General features: G+C 37.6%; 1 protein-coding gene and 1 pseudogene across 6 annotated transcripts in view; one reads left to right on the top strand and one right to left on the bottom strand.

The window, feature by feature from the left end:
* ZFHX4 (zinc finger homeobox 4) overlaps positions 1–17,532 on the bottom strand; it is a 181,484-nt gene that overhangs the window by 106,057 nt on the left and 57,895 nt on the right. The window lies entirely within an intron of this gene.
* On the top strand, positions 2,746–2,921 carry LOC130274709 (U2 spliceosomal RNA; annotated as a pseudogene).

The raw sequence follows: 17,532 nt of genomic DNA, 5'->3' as shown, positions 1-17,532 counted from the left end.
GATAGGGAAACTATGCCGGTGCCTGATATATGTGAACCCAGTCTTACAGCATTCCAATTTATTTCCTCCAGACAGTGGCAAGATACAATCGGTTGCCAAGGTAGTGGAAAAACCTTTATTTCTTACAATGCAAGGCACGCTTCACAGCGTTTTACCGCTTGCCCAGGAAGCTGTGAAACGCGTTGCATTGCATTATGGGAAATAAAGGTTTTGTCCACTACCTTGGCAGGCCTTTCCTCCAGATGGTGGCTGAATACAATCAGGCACTGCACGACTGCCAGAGTAGGGGATGAAACATTTATTTCCCACAATGCAATACGTTCCACGATGTTTCACCGCTTTCCGAGGAAGCAGTGAAAAGCCATACACCATGAAACATGTCGCATTGTATTGTGGGAAATAAACGTTTTGTCTACTCCCTTGTGCGATACAATCAGGTGCTGTGCGACTGCCAAGGTAGTGGTCAAAACATTTATTTACCAAAATGCAATGCGATCCATTTCACAGTGTTTTACCGCTTACTCAGAAAGTGTGAAATGTGTCGCCTTGCATTGTGGGAAATGCTTTTTTTTGTCCATCCACTGACTTGGCAGTCATGCAGCGCCTGATTGTATCCCACCACCACCTGGAAGAAAGAACTTGGAGTACTATTACGTGTTGGTTTGGGAAAGGCTGCAGTAGACTCCGCTACCTGTTGAATAGACGTATCCCATTCTTGTGCTTGTGTTCGCAAAACGACCTTGGGTAAGCAAACTAATTTCTATGTGCATATTTGGTCCGTGCTATATCACACTACTGAACGCTTATTCTCTCTGTTTTAGCTATATTCACTTACAGACATCTTGATTTCTCTTTGCGACATGTGATGTATTATAGTTATGGCCTTACTGAAGCAATGGCGATAGTAATGATAGCCTTAAGCAGGCTATAGACATGAGATTTTAACAGACCTCCAGATGCTCAACAGATCAGTTGTCTAACTCTACTCCTGACAAACCTTTACAGACAAAGATAACCAGATACAGTGTAATGAAATAAGGGTCCTCTTACAAGGGTGGATAGTTTGCCTGAAATGATAATATAGGAATTAGTAAAAGGGGGGTTGAACCAATGATAGTTCTTTTGATCTTTTATTCAAACCCATTCCTCCATGGACACACACCCTCTTTCCACAGCACATACGTGTCATACATACGGTTTAATGTCTACAGAAAACATATGATCATGGAGGAGATTTTAGCAAACCAATACGACCTCCCTATCAGCGACCAGATTAGAAAATGTATTATTTTACTTTACGTCATGCCATTGTTTACTCTGTACAGGATGGGTCAAGTGTAAAGTTATGTCAACCAGTGGAGAATAAAAAGAAAAACTTTAGAATAAAGTTTCGTCATAGTTACTTAACATAATAAAGTATGGCCGGAGCAAAAGTGTTCACAAGTAGCTTATACAATAATCTTTTTACTGAAATGAATCCTAATCAAATGCATGTTCCAATTTAAAATAAAATTAAAAAAGATTATAAAAATAAAATCCACTTGCAACGATCCCAATAATATTTAGCTGGGGGCATAAAAGGATACATTACACTATAAAGAGGCACTGAAAGTATGTTATCTGGTTGTGGCTAAATCTTTTTCTCAACATCTGATTATTAAATCTGATAATTTAACCCAAAGTAACCTTAATTTTCGTTGGTCAGGATATATCAGAAGTATGAAAAATTTAAAAATCTGTAGTAAAAATTAGTAAATAACTAACATAGACTTTCATCTTGAGGGAAATTCGGTTTACTACCCAAGCCCTGAATCTAAATATCCCGGCCCAACCCCACCCAACCACCACAAAGCACATCCGGTAAAAGCCACACCAGACTGTCCCTTGCACACCTACACACCTGATACACTATATAAAAATTGTCACAATATTATCAGGGTATACATCAACATATAAAAACAGATTTTTACATTTCCATTGGTTTAAGATGCAAGTGGTTAAGATTTTAGCATTATCTTACTTTAGAATTTAGAATACATAAGGCAAAGATGGGCTCTCAGCATCTTAAAACTAAATTATACAGATTAAAATATGTAAACACAAAATGGACGCGTTCCATTTGCATATTATATTTCGCTCTTAAAGTTGATGTTGAAGATTAAGGGTCAACGTTAAATCCTCACTATCCTAATCCCTAACATTACAAAGACGACCATGAGTGCATGTCTGCTCCACTAAATTACCTAGAAAGAAAGCAAATTCCGGATGAAAAGGGAAGCATATTTATATTATAGTGATTTAAAATCTGTCGCCCAAACACATCTCCCCCCCCCCCTTTCTATCCCTTGACCTAAATTGCACACTAAAAGCTTGCATGTCTGAAAATGGGCAGCTAACAATTTGAGACAATCCAGAGATTCTTTGCATATGCAGAAACAATGCCAACAGATTTTCTGGCTACAGTAAACACTGTCTAGTTCATATTTTGCAGAACCAAGTCAAGATCTATAAAATATACCTTCTCAGTTTTGTTCTTCCTAATTGTTTAGTGAGTAATCTTTCAGACTCGAGAGGAAAGGGAAACTTCCTAATGTTTCTCATAATAAGCACAGCCTTAAGTTTCCATATGTATTTGTGCATGCTGTACTTATTGTCTTCACCATGCCAGCTTCTACAGTAAATACACAGAATCTTGGTAGCTTTCTGTTGCATTCATCCTTGTATTTATACAAGTAAATACAACACATCGCTTCTCGGCCTTTTGGCTAAGATCAAGTGTAGTAATTGTTGTTATCAGGGGTTTAGTCTTTAGCCATTGGTATAGAATGGATGGTGCATGGAGGGAGCAGGTGTACCAGGGTGTTCCGGGGCTGGTTCTGAGGAATCAGCTCGATGGCTGTCCTGATTTGACCGGTTTCCTCCGGGTCTCGCCATGAGGTAGAGGGGTGTAGAGCCGAGGTACTTCTGTGCCTCAGGGAGTGGTGACCCTGAGGTGCCGAAACTCACTGGGTGTTATGACTCACTGAGTGAAAGCACTGCACCATTACTATTCACCGTTGGGACTCACCCTTGATATCCTGGCCTTCTGGCTAGGTTCAGGGAAATTTTTATAGATCCGGCCGGATGACCGGGAAGTATATCTGCACTCGTCCACTTATTTATAATAACTTATTTTGTTTGTCACTGTGCCCTTTTATGTGTCTTTTTTGTACACAGGATTGTCAGGATGTGGTAGCCCTTCTGGGTGTCCCTCCTGGCGGTCTAGGGGAAGTGTGCGTCGCCATTAGGTTCCTCACCTCCCTGCAACCCCTGGACATCTTGGCTTCGGTCGAGATTTGGCTCCTTGGCTGATACCTTGGTTAACGCCTAGGTTGAAGCCAGGAGCATTTTCGGCCCCTTAGCAGCTTCGGCAAAAAGGGGCATCGAACCTGGATCCTTGCAGGTGCCTTTTGGCCCGGAGGTGATGGGTAGGTTTGTTGGGGGGGCCTCTCTCCTGTTGGAGAAGGGCTTAACGATAGACCGCATCCTTTGTGCACGTTTTTTTAGTGTGACAGGTTTGCACTTTTCTTGCACTTTGGGTGATAGAGAGCACTTGCCTCGGCTCTTAAAAAAAAAATTCATCCTTGTATTTATATAATCTAGTAGAAACAATTACCACATTTGCCCTTAGATATAACTACATTTAAAGGGGTGATATGATCTTATGAAAAAGACAGAAAGGTACCAATATGTGTCTTTATTCTCACCAGGTTTTGCCACTACTGCACAATAGCTATTTTCCTTTTTCACCTGTGCAGCACAGTTGTTTTTATTTTGCTAGTGCTCACTGTGAACGGGATTACCTATGTAAAAGACCACAGTAACACTGGGAGGTGGGTTGCTGACAAAGAACAATTTTTCCAGGCCACACAAAACAAGAGATCAGCCAACAAAGTAGCTTAAACAGGGCAATCACCCCATGTAGAAGGGTCTTATTATTACTGCAGATCTACCATTTTCACAAGTTTTGATAGATCAGAAAACACCTTTAAAGTGTCCCTATCATTAAAAAATATTTTTGACGTGTCAAAGGTTTAGATCGGTTGGGGTCCCAGTGCTGAGGCCTCCACCGATCAGGAGAACTAGCAGGGATAAGTGTGTTACTCCCCAGCACTAAGCAATCTTTGTCTGAGGGGGAAGCAAGACAAAGATTGCTGAGATTTGGAGTAAAGTGCATTACCATGCACTTATCCTCACCCCTTCTACTGATCGGTGGGGTTCTCTGTATTGAGACCCTAATGATAAAGACTTTTGACATGACTTAAGCTCTGACTCTTAAAGGGGTACTCCGGTGCTTAGACATCTTATCCTGTATCCAAAGGATAGGGGATAAGATGCAAGATCATGGGGGTCACGCCGCCCGCCCTGTGGTCGCCGGTAATCAGACCCGGAGCGAACACGCTCCGGGGACTGATTTTAACTCGGGTGCTGCATGCAAGATCACGGGGGTCCCCAGTGGCAGGACCCCCATGATCAGGCATCTTATCCCCTATCCTTTGGATAGGGGATAAGATGTCTAAGCACCGGAGTACCCCTTTAAGGTCCTGCACTAGGCATGACACAGCAAATCACATTTCTTCATAAGAATGCAAATCCGTAAAATAGGGCATTGTTAAACATCCACAAAAGGAAATGTTAACGAACAAACACAATTTAAAGCCACAAAACAATTTTACATAGCAAATTCTTAGGTAACAATATCAACCTCTTAAACACAATTTCACATGCATATATGATGTGATAGTACTGCTGTGCTTTCCACTTTACAAAATAAAAAGACAAAAGACTGGCGATGTGACAGATGTGGGCGGGGCCTGCTCATTGTGTACAGAAAGGTAGATCCTGACAGAGTTGCCTAAAAGAACAACATTTAGAAAGTTTCAGCACTTGTGCCCAATTAGGATCAATCATTAGTGATTGTTTACGTGTCACCATCACGACAAGCTTAGCATTCTAATAAAAGCTGTTATTCTACAAAACCCTGTGAAATCTCCTCTACAAAAAAATGTGCATGACCTAATGGTTTAATATTTAATAGCTCTATTAAATAATCATTCGCAATTTGCCATTAAGAATTTAAAAATTGCAGACTGAGGAGGAAAAAAATGACACTCATTTAAGACTGTTTTTACTCATTATACAGTGAATTTACGTAGCCACAAGTTAACAAGTGAAAACTTGTTAAATTTCAAAAGAAGTCCTAAAGGTAAACTAAACAATGAATATTTTCTAGAGGGTTTAATCTAGTATCGTCATTCACTGTAATATCTGCCACAAATACCAGAGCTGCGTGTTGTCCTTTCCTGCAGAATTATTGCTCATAAACCTTTAAGAGCCTGTAATTTTTTCTCCTGGACGTTTAAAGGGCCACTAAAATTATAACTTGCCTTTACCTGTATGAAATACCTAAATATACAAAATGGCTACAATAATGGACTATAAAAAAAATACATAATAGTTTTTTTTGCCCCTTCTGTTCTGAGACTAAAGATAATCACACAGAAGAAGATATAGCAAAGAAACGTAAAGCCCCCCCCCCCCATACACATGAGACTAAAATTGGTTGGGAAGTGGAAATCCACCATGTCCAATCTTTTTCTCCATGACATCTGGAACCGGGGAACCATACATATACTGTAAAATGGCCAGCTGGTCCAGTTGAAATTGGCAGGCTTGGCCAACAGTTTCCTCCTGTGTATGACCTGCCTTAGTTCTCAAGTAGTTCTCCATTCTAGCTAATTTAGCAGGATCCCAAGCAGGACAATGTGCTTTATGGCATCTACATTCCCTAGTTGGACTAATAAATAGAGATTGTCCTATGTGGCCAGCCCCTTTAGGCAGGTGATGTTGGTTTAGAAGTGCTATCCTGTACACATATGTTTTGCTTATGCATTCTTGACTATAAAAAATGTATCTTCCTACGTAAACAACCTGTATGAATGTTAGTAATCATTTAAGATAACAGGCCTTTCTTAATGAGACACCGGATTTTAATTTGCTTCCAAATAACATGTTGTTTCGTTTTCCTTGATGACTGTGTTTATGCAACAGACCTTGTGCCAGGTATATCTCGCAGTATGCGCTCATTTCACTGGAATGTGAAAGTTTAATCATGGAGCCTGGGTGCACTTCACAGCTTCTAATTTTGGCTGTGTCACAATTAACATAGAAGCCTGAAAGATTCTTTTTAGATAACCGGCAATTAGACAATTAAGTCAGTAAAAGGATATGCACAGGTGGCCGGGCCAGATGGATTTCACAAGCGTTTATTGAAAACAAGGATATAAAAATCAGATGTAAAGAGGGGTAGAGTTATACAAGTTATCCTAATGCTAGGTTGCCATGACCAACTTGTATTTTAGATCTAATTTTGACATGGCCATTAAAATTACTGACATTAAACTATTTAATTGACACAAGGATAAGTATAAAGAGTAGATGTGTTACAATATGACAATGAACACATCATCGGCTTGGATATCATTGATATGTCATGATATCACTTACTCTATACCAATTGATAAAATCAGCAATCCTGCATTGACTAACTCAGCTCAACCACATTTGTATTTATCTAGTAGGCCCATGGTGGTTCATGTTGGTTTTGTCCCTTTTATTGCTTCATACAATAAATAATATTGCTTCATAGAATAAATATAGCAAAAGTACACCACTACATTATATCTTGTGCAGTGTTTAAGCAGCAAATAGATGGCACGCAGACCTGCCAAGAAAGGGTGAGCGAGGGACTACATAATAGTAAACCACATCAATATACTAACTGGCAGTGACTATTATCTAAGCATTATTATTTTTCTTTTTTAAGTTCCATTGATTTCAAACTTGCTTTTAAAGGGAATCTATCACCTAGAAATTTTCTATATAACTGCTAGCATGGTTATGTAATGCTGGTAACAATGAAAATAAAGGGGCCGGTAATTTTAAAGCCTGTCTGTTGCCCCAATAGTAAAAAAAAAATTGCCAATCTACAGAATCAAAAATACATGTCAGTGTCCTGGGCTGCAATTCTTCTCCCCGCTTACTTCCACTGCCCTCTCCTACTATAATTGGGAGCCAGGGCTCTCAGAGCCTTGGAAAAATCCTGCACATGCGTCAGTCATCCATATTGCGGCACATGCGCAGTAAGCTTGAAGGTTTCCCTGACCGCATGTGCACTGTCATTGCCCTAAGGGAGCCCTGGTTGTCAATCATAGAAGGAGAGGGTGGTAGAAGCAAGCAGGAAAAAGGGGGTGCTTTAGAAGTTAGTGACTATTCAGAAGTTAAATACAGGCACTTTAGAGCCCATTCACACTTCTGAATTTCTGAGCATTGAAATTATTTCCCATTGTTTAAATTAGTATTTTGCTGCACCGTACAGCAGAATTCTGGATACAGGATTCCACCAAAAGAATGAACATGTTCATTCTTTAGGCAAAATTTTGCACGGACTTCATAAAGCTGCAGATTATTTCACTTACAGTACAACAAGGGGAGTTTTTTTTAGACATAAAAAAGAATAATTTAAATTACAAAAGGAGAAGTATTAGGCTGCTACTGCTAACAATAAATAGAACACTATAAATTACTATAGAATTCTATTTATATACCTATGCCTTTAGAATTTTTCGGAAGAGCAAAGAAACAAAAATAATATGATTAAAAAAATTATAAATCTGACTGAAAAATATTTAACATTAACATTTATTTAGGTGTCTTTTTTTAGTAAACAGACTGCTAAATGACATGAAGAAAACAGACACCTAACATATATGTAAAATAGTTGTCACATTTGTTACATAAAAAAAGACTTAAATTAAACTTTTCTTCCTATTGTGTTGAACCAGAAAATAGTAAAAACCCTTATGATGCAAAAAGCCAAATGTCTCATACATGGAGGGATTTCTTTCCGACTCCAAATATGGCGATCAGACTAAATCCCTGGATCAACATGACATCTTCAGTAATCTAGTAACTTGTAATATTATCTCTTTCGAGAAAGACTTCCAGCCCCCTCTTGAACTTGGAGAATGTATTAACCTTAACTACATTGTGAGGTAGATAGTTCCATAGATTCACTGCTCTTGCAGTGGAGAATGTCCCTTTATAAAATAGTGTTTATATTCATCAAGGCCTAAAACAACAAGAGTAAATACTAGAGATGAACAAATTGGTTCATCGCGTACCGATTTAGCTCTGGCTTTTTGACTTTTCCAAACAAATTGAATTCATCTAAATTTTAAGATTTTAGATTTTAGCTTTATCTGAATCAAATGCATCAATGCACTGCACCTTGCCCAGCAAATGTCAACCGGTCAAATCCTCGTAAAATTTATTTTGGGAGTTTGCTCATCTCTAGTGAAGACACTTTGATCTGCTTGAGGATGTCCAATCCAAAGCTACTGTCATGGCACCATGCTTGGTTTGTTACAAATCTACTTTTTTCAGTACCAAAAATTAGATTGTTTCATGAATGTTGGATGGAGAAACTGGTTTTAGAGATTGTCCTATGGAATTGTTCAATTGTATTTATACTCTATATTAACTGGAACTTGCCTTTAAGTCCAGTATTTATTCAATCCACAAAATATAACAATGATGGACATCTTGTCTGATATCCTCATATGCATACTCTTCATACAAAACTAATGTTTATCATTTTCAAACCACTGAGGATGGGTTGATCTGTTGGTCACTCCAAATGTTCACTTTTTATCCATACATACAAGCTTCAGTGGATCTGAGTGTGACTAAGCCATGACTCATGAGTAACAGATGGCCATGTTCTTTTTTGCTATGGTATGTGGGGCTAATTGAAAGCTTACCTTCTGGTTGGTGCTCACACCAAGCAACAAGAATAATCTATCAATTCTTAGGGTGTACAATTCTCCGGGAAAACATTTTTTTTTCTAAAATTATATTCAACTAATTGTATTTTTTGGACAAAATGGTGTTTTTATAAGCTACTATTTTCAAGATTTAAGTATGACTGGTAGTGTATCCCAGTAGACCAAGTCAGTGTTTCATAAAAAAGAGCTACTATTTTTATTGTGTTTTCTTTTACCTAGATACATTGAAAACTGATACCTTTAACATTCTACTGAGAGCAGCCTGAACATTGCTGCTAGGATTAAGTTCATTTCTGGTACATATATTCGTGTTCTGAGTAGTTAGGAAGTGGTGGTAACTCATGTGTGATTTTATGATGGTGAGTTCCTCTCTCTATTCTAAGAATTAAGTTGCCGTGATCGACATCACTTTGTAGAAGGTGTCTGCCTTTGCAGTTGTTTCTTGGAGTCATGTTGCAGTACGCATACGTTGGGTTTGTCTGCATACCAAAATGTACTTTTTCTTAAGGCACCTGCTTTGTGAACAGTTTTATTTGGCTTTTAAATTTAAAGAAGAAAATTCCAGAATTAAATATTCTAAAAAAAAAAAAAAAAAAAAAAAAAAAGCAACTCGGAAACTACAGCATGTGTTTAACCATTGTATGTTCTTCTATAGGGGGACAGTATAACCAAAGTAGTGAGTGGGCATTGTTCCAGCACTGAATACAAAAAAATGGAGCTACTCAAAATTAGAGTGAAGAAAATGTAAATCTTTATTATGTCCAAATCACAACGTTAAAAACATACATGATTAAAATAGGAGGAAAGCGACACAAACGGGTGACAAACCTGGGACATATATGTGTCTAATAGTAGTCTATTTATCTCAGCAGTTATAAATACCATCTGTCTCTGTATTAGCACTTTATTATACTGCTGTTCATGCTCTGACACATATATGTCCCAGGTTTGCTGCACGTTTGTGTCGATTTCCTCCTAATTTAATCATGTATGTTTTTAATGTTGTGATTTGTGTATAATAAAGATTTACATTTTCTTCACTCTAATTTTGAGTAGCTAAGTTTTTTTGTATTTAATGTAATATATTTGGAGTCTATAGTTCAGGCTTTCCCTACACAGAAAGGGGTAACTTTTAGACTTATTATTAGAGTTGAGCGATTTTTAAAAAAATTCGATTCGGACGATTCACCGAACTTTCCCCCCAAAATTAGTTTTGCTCCAAATTTATTCACAGTGAAATGTATTCTCTCTATTAAAAATGCCTATTTCTGGCCTTCAGAGAGTCTCAATAGGGTTGTAGAACACATTGCCTTGCTGTTACACGCATAGGGTGTGTGCTGGGATAGTGAAATAATACTGTTATTCAGTATGACATGCAGATCAGAGGCATCAATATTAGAATCACTGTCGGTGAGCGACAGAGCCTGGAGGTATCATAAGTATGAGGAGACCATATAGTGTCTGAATGACACAGCATGTAGGTGGAGGAAGCATGAGGAGACCATATAGTAGCTTAATGACACAGCCTGGAGGTGGCAGCAGCATGAGGAGAACATATAGTGGCTGAATGACACAGCCTGGATTTGGTGGCAGCATGAGGAGACCACTTCTCTGCCTAACATACTTAGTGCATATATGAGGGGACTACAATACGCTTCACTATGCTTAAAACAGTTTTGTGTACAACACAAGCCGGTGTGTACTTTTGGCTAGCATTTCACAGTATCTAGGCACTTAAGACTTTAACAGGAACAAAATAGTACACCTCTTAGATGTACATATGTGGTATGCACTTATGAGGGGAGGACCATGCGCTCCAGTACGCTTAAAAAAGTATTTGTGTACAACACCAGCAGTACACACCAGTGTCTGTACAGAGACTCCTTGCAAAAGGTGAAACTCTTTACTTTTAGCAGTGAAGCATACAGTACTGTATGCATCAATTCTCACTTAACACTTTTCAAATCCTGTAGTGAATGAATGACAATGCATATGGCATTACTGTTTACCTTCGAGCCACTGTTCACATTCTCTGAGCAGGGTTCATAAGCGCTTGGCCCACTGAAAGTAGTGAATGAGCAGCAATGTATACAGTACTTTTCAGCCCATCAAATGTAGTAAGCAGCATTATACACAGTACCATATACTGTCAGCATTGCCGCTCATGTACCCTTATGTTCACACCATGGGTGTAAAGGCATGCTACAGTACCATGGTGTGGCTACAATTGTGTGTTACTAACTCCATATTGATCAGGTTTTTAGACCACTTTTTTGGAAAGCTTTTAAATGACCCATGTGTTTGAAAGGTTAATAATGATGAAATCGTCCAGGAGCGTGCCACACCTTTTTCTTATAAAGCTATTTTTAAAGCTTGCTGGTATTTTGACAACATTACATGGTTTGTATAAATTCTTCCTGTCCCGAGCAGAAGTTTGAAATGTGCATAAAAGGGTTTAATTGTGGTTTTGAGCAGGGACTCTGGTTTATATCATGATTCCTTAAGTATCAGATAGACCAAATGTCCCCTTCTGACCATGAAAACACAAATTAAATAAGTGCAAAGTGAATTACAGGGCAGACGTTTGCTTCATAATGCTCGTAGAGTGACAAAACCACAGACAAAGCAAAGCAGACATGTAAAATCTACTGCCTATGTCCCGGCTATTATTCAGTCGTTCCCAAGAGCGTAGGAGACAGGGCAAGAAATGGATTGTTTACTCCATGAAGAAGAAATTCAAAAACTGCCCTCATGCTGTTCACTGGAGTAAGGAGAAGGAGGACAGGGTGGAAATGGAACATTTGTGTGAGTGTAGCTGATAGATACTATATGCTGCATCTCATAATAGGAGAGTTTATAAACATCTGTGTGCATATTTTAGCATATGTAAACTAAACTGACTGCCTCAGGGTGATACATTCTTACATGGTTATTCTTATGAGCAAAAATAAGCCTTCCACTGGAAAATGAAATAATGTGATTGTGATACATCCAAAGTCTATATTAGAAGTTTATATAAGAAATGCAGAACTGGTATGTTGTTACTAAAAGAAGATACGAAAGGCAGGCTAAGTCAAGCTGACTGTTGGCTAATCCAGTCAATAAAGAGTCAGAGATGTACGGGTATACATATAGACCAGCAGTGATGGAAGCCAAATCATTACCATAGTAAAAAATCCCCCCAAATGTGGGAAAACTATGAGGGACAATTTTTTAAATATTTAGTCCCAGTATATGGACAAGCTGCATATTATCATTTTAAATCACTTTTTGACCATATGGCGACATATAGGTTGGTGACCTTTCAATCCGATGTATACATGAAGTGTCCTTGTAGGGTCCATTAACTAAAGTAGTCTACAGTAATAGTGATATGTTCGGTTAATTTCCTGAACTTATATTGTTTCATTACCGGGCTTAATGTGGTCTACCACGTTTTTTAAGTCCCACACAGAAACAGTATGTATTTGGGAAATAGACCAAATACAATCACTATTAAACTTTTCACCCTTTATTGATCGTGACGGGAACAAGCAGCAATATACATTGGTACACCTTTTTGACCGGTTGCCAACGTATACAGCGAGTGGCAAAGTGTGGCCATAAACGTGATGTGAATGCAGTTTCTTGTAAGCTCCTCTTGACTGGGCTTTCATGGGTACAATGATGGGTCATACTGGTTCCTACCACATTAACCGATATTAGCAAACATCACACAGATATCAGAGCACATAGCAGACAACTTCAGAACAAAGCTTATTTGTATAATGTTCCTTCATGGATTTGTTTTAATTTTGTAAACTTCCTGAATTAGCGTTATGTAGGCCAAAGATATACAGTATATACATGACACACAGGATAAAGTGAGAAGCAGAAAAAATGAAAATCGTTGTCCAGAGTAATAAATCACAAATTAAAAAAGATCCATTAAAGAAATTGGCTCTCCGGAATAATATATTTACACTAAATTACCTTTCCCATCTACCTCTCATTCTCCAAAGCGTTTTGCCATTGGTAAAGATTTCAAAGGGGGCTTTAGTCAAAATAGCTGAATATGAATTCTATAATCCTATCTCGTCCTTTGTTCAAAAGATTTTTAGATTAACATACCCATTGAGGCCATTCTGCTTACACATGCTTTCTGTGATCTTGGTGATTTATTCTTTTTTAGTTTATTTTATTCATATCTGTGTTTACTATGTTTTATCCATATTGTTGAGAATAATGACATAGACAAGCCAATAATTTTACCCATTGGTGGATACAGACAGCAGAGGGGCCCCTGTGAGGGTACAGTATACAAGCCCCTTGCTGTCTAAAGGCACCTATACACCATAGAGAACACATGACTGCTTGGCTGACCTGAACGTTCAAGTGTATGAAGGAATTCGGAGAGATAAATGTCAAAATAACAACATAGGTATACAACTGAATTATTCATATAAGTGTCTTATATGAGATTATATCACAATGCTTCATAACCTACTCTAGTTACGTAGATGTTATAGCTCTCGGTTTCTGGAAACTTTCAACAAAACCAAACCAAACTAAAAAAAAATGCATAAAATTAATTTTCTGAAGAAGTCAGTAAAAGTTGTATAAGGTCTGTTTCACAAGGATTCCAGCTAGAAGGCTTATCCCTCTGAGCCTCAAGAGTGTTGTGCTGTCTCTCATTGAAATCCTGTCCGGCACAGAAACAGGAGGTTAAATAGGCATCCTGCTCTGTAATCAAATATCACAAGCTCTACTTATCTATTCAATAAACAACCAACGGGAAAAATCAATTAGGAAGCAAATGGCCGAATTGGAAATATTTCTTAACAGACAGAAAATGTCTTTGGTGACATGACAATTGTAATGCCAGCAAACTATATAATCCATAGAATAATAGGGTTATTGAATAGGTGATACATAATATTAATTTTCCATCGACAATCTGCTTTAATGTCCTCAGATCACAAATGACTATTACATAAAAAAAATTTTTTACATTATGAATAAAATCTAATGGGAAGAAGAAACAACAATCAATCTGCATCTATGAGAGATTGTCTGAGCACTGGCCCGGTTATAACCATGGCTGCCAAGCAGTTATTTATAGGTTTTTGGTTACATCTGCTGCGTAGAGAGATAATGCTCAATGTAGTTGAGCAAGATTGTTCCTACACAACTGGGGGCAATCAATTTGGTCAATTTTTTTGGGTACCTAAATTATTTGGTTTATTGACATTGGAGACTGAAAGCTGATATCAAGTACACTAATGATCCTACGTCTGAATATTTGTCATGCAGCGTAGTCTTCCTCATATTCATTGTCAAATACTGGTACAGAAATTTTTGGAACAAATGTACTGTAAGATTTATAATTTAAGCTATTGGTCATGGTTCATAATTTGTAACTTTTTGTCCTGGTTTATGCTCATTGTGGGTAGCTTTTCTGGGCCTAACAAGGAGGTTGCATATATGAAGTCCTATGATAGGAGCATCATTTTTTTAATAAGGCACACATCTACAACAGTTTTTAGTAATTGTACAAGTGTATTGCTCACCCATATTGTTTTTTTTACATAAATGAGGCTCAGATGCACTAAATAAGAGCATCATCTGAAAGGTCACCTATCAGTAGTATGAAGTATCGCGAGCTGGGTTCTCCAATGCTAAAGTCAATAGAAAATACCATTGTATTGATGTCTAGCAGGCCATGTTCACATCAGCATTCAGAGCTCCATTGCTGATTCTGTTAAAATGACGGGACTTCAGATTAAAAAAAAGTTTTTTTTTCTCTACTATAATTACGAAAAATAACGGGCCTCTTACAGAACCCTGATGCACCCCTCTCAAAGTGAATGGGATTTTACGGTTTTGTTGGTATCTAGTGTCACAACCTTTGTCCCAGCCCAGTTATCAGCAGTTGTAATCGAGATAATGTGAACATAGCCTAACCATGCTTTTAATTTTTTTTTATTTTAAATGTAACTTTTCAAATTATAGGTAAATACTAACTGCACTATGACTAGAATATTCCATAAATTTCTTCATGTCAGAGATATGTAACAATGAGGGTGAAGACAAGATAATTAGTTGTTTTTGTTTGGCATTAGACCACCAAGGAGGTGTTTACAGGGAAACCTAAAATTAAGGTGTGCTGTGGATAAACTTAATACCGTTTCATACAGGTCTATGATATTATTGATACTTTGTAACATGAGTGGTGCTATGAAAACATGTTCAAAGCAGTAGTTACAATTGGGCCTTATATTCTTAGCTTATATGACAATAAACGTAAAATGCAACAAAAAAAAGTCTAAATTCTCACTTTTATATGCCACATGCCTAGTCCAACAAAACAGGTATTCATTCTGGTGAGAAAATAAGTGATTGACTAATAGAAACAAGTGTGAAAACATTAATATTATTCTATGCAGTCGCCAAACAAACCACCTAACACATTGGCTCAAGTCATAGAAAAATTTCAAAATATAAAATTATTTTCTATTAAATGTAATTCTTGGGATCATGTTTGGGATTTCTACAAACTTTTTTTTAATAGCATTAACTTTATTAGAAGCAAAATATTGATTTGAAGAGAAATTCACTTTTGTAATCTGTTATGGATCAATTATATTTGCATAGATCATTTATTATTATTATTATTCATAATAGTAGTAAAGTATTTATTATTATTTTAGTTATTCTCTTTCCAAACCTTTAGATTTGTAATTTCAGAAAGGGTTAATGTAAGAACCGGATAGGCTTGACTGTAATAATAAATGTAATCCAATTACCAGTTTTAAAAAATGCACCAACCGCAAAAAAAACTATGTATTAATAATATCAGTTCAAACAGAATTCTTATAATTGAATTGTGCTTAAATATAAAGCAAAATATATATTAGCTGGCTCATAATAGAACGTCTTGAATTATATATCAGCTGTGATTCACAATCCTTTTGTCGTGCATCGTTCTTTTGTTCAGTTGGTTAAAATCCCAAGAGGGCAGAAAAAAAAGGCAGCATCTCCTGTTGGTCTTTGTTCCCAGCAGGGAGAAGGCCCCTTTTGGTGGTCGTGAGGTTAACGCCCTACCCCTCTTTTCATACCTGTCATTTTAAATTGTCTTCACAGCCCATGCACACAGACTAACAGCCTGACCTGGTCAGCGAGCTTGACCCGAGGGCAGGAAGAAGATCACATCTGGTTATTAATATCAGCCCTTTATGACATGAGATCTTCCAGGCATTGGCAAAGTAGCCTAGTAATTATGTACAGTAGTCTGCCTCGTATTGTAATCGATGATGGTGCAGGCGTGATGGCTGCTTATATTTATCTGCCCATCTGAATTTCCTATTTCACCTGCAGACATTCACACTGCTCGGGTAGAGATGTATTAACATATCTTGTGAGGAGCACTATGTTTATTTGTATGATTGCTGGTGATTTACACATTCATGATTGAATCATGTTAGTCCAAATTAAAATGCACCAAAAGTGAGCCCTCAATGCACACTTTACTGCATCTTTTCAGTATCTTCACTTCCTTATAACCTAGATCAGAAAGAGAACCAAATAAAAAAACAGGTCAGAGAGCTTGCCTTTTGTGAATAAAGAGAATATTACTGACCCACCAGGGACATGTCCAGAGCCCTATGGGTCCGAATTATATGCAACTGATGGCAACACTGACTGATTATTCATGGTGAATGGTGATTTTTTTAATTTACTGTGAAACATTGTTAACAACGTGACATATTCATGTATAGGTAGAATTAATGTAGAAAAGGGAATGCCCAGCACAGTGTCTCTTTTTAAACGTAATCACTTTATTGTAAAATCACACGATACATGGGTCTCTGGTAAACGGTGACGCAATTCGGCTAGTGTGCCTAGCCTTAGTCATACAATTGGCAGAATTAGTTCCATTTATTATTCCATATTTTGCAGCCACCATAATCTTGGTGATATTTATACATCAGTTAGTTTGAGTTGAGTGAATCCACAATAAGAATCACCAAACCCAAATCTAATACTCGGCTGTTGACTCATTTAGTCTTGTAGTCAATCTATTTTCCAACAGTTCCAATTCTAGAATGAGACTCTGGACTGTCTAATCCCAGAAGTCACTAGGAAATGCAGACACTTAAAAAGTTGAAATACTTTTACAAGAGTAAATTAACCCACAGACAATTCCAGGTTTGGTGAATCCTACTGTAGAGTAGGTCAACAGGGTTTGATGCATAGATACTATATCTACTCATTGAGGTCTTCATTAATATGTTATAGAAGCTCAATTGTAACCTCCTTTGTGTCAATATAAGGCCATGTGCATATGAAATCTCATATTATAGACCCTCAGACAGTCGATGTGCTGCCATATTGCACCCTATGCGGCAATATAATTTCCGTTTGGATCATTAAGCAAGAAAACACCCAATGCCCCTTTAAAATCAGAGGCAGGAGAGGATAATATAAGACCTGGACCACATGGATCCAAAATACTCCTTGTGGCCTCAATTGGCCATGAAGAAAGAGAAAAACTAACAAAAAAGCCACTTCTTAGTGATCAACTTTCCATTTCCATGCACACCCACCAAAACATCTAAAGCTTCTAGTATGTGACATCTCTTTGCTTTACAAAGCATGTAATTGCTGC

This window comes from Hyla sarda, chromosome 5 (genome assembly GCF_029499605.1).
Source record: "Hyla sarda isolate aHylSar1 chromosome 5, aHylSar1.hap1, whole genome shotgun sequence".
Lineage (NCBI taxonomy): Eukaryota > Metazoa > Chordata > Amphibia > Anura > Hylidae > Hyla > Hyla sarda.
Note: the sequence above shows the minus strand (reverse complement) of the source record. Positions and strands in the feature narration are given on the sequence as shown.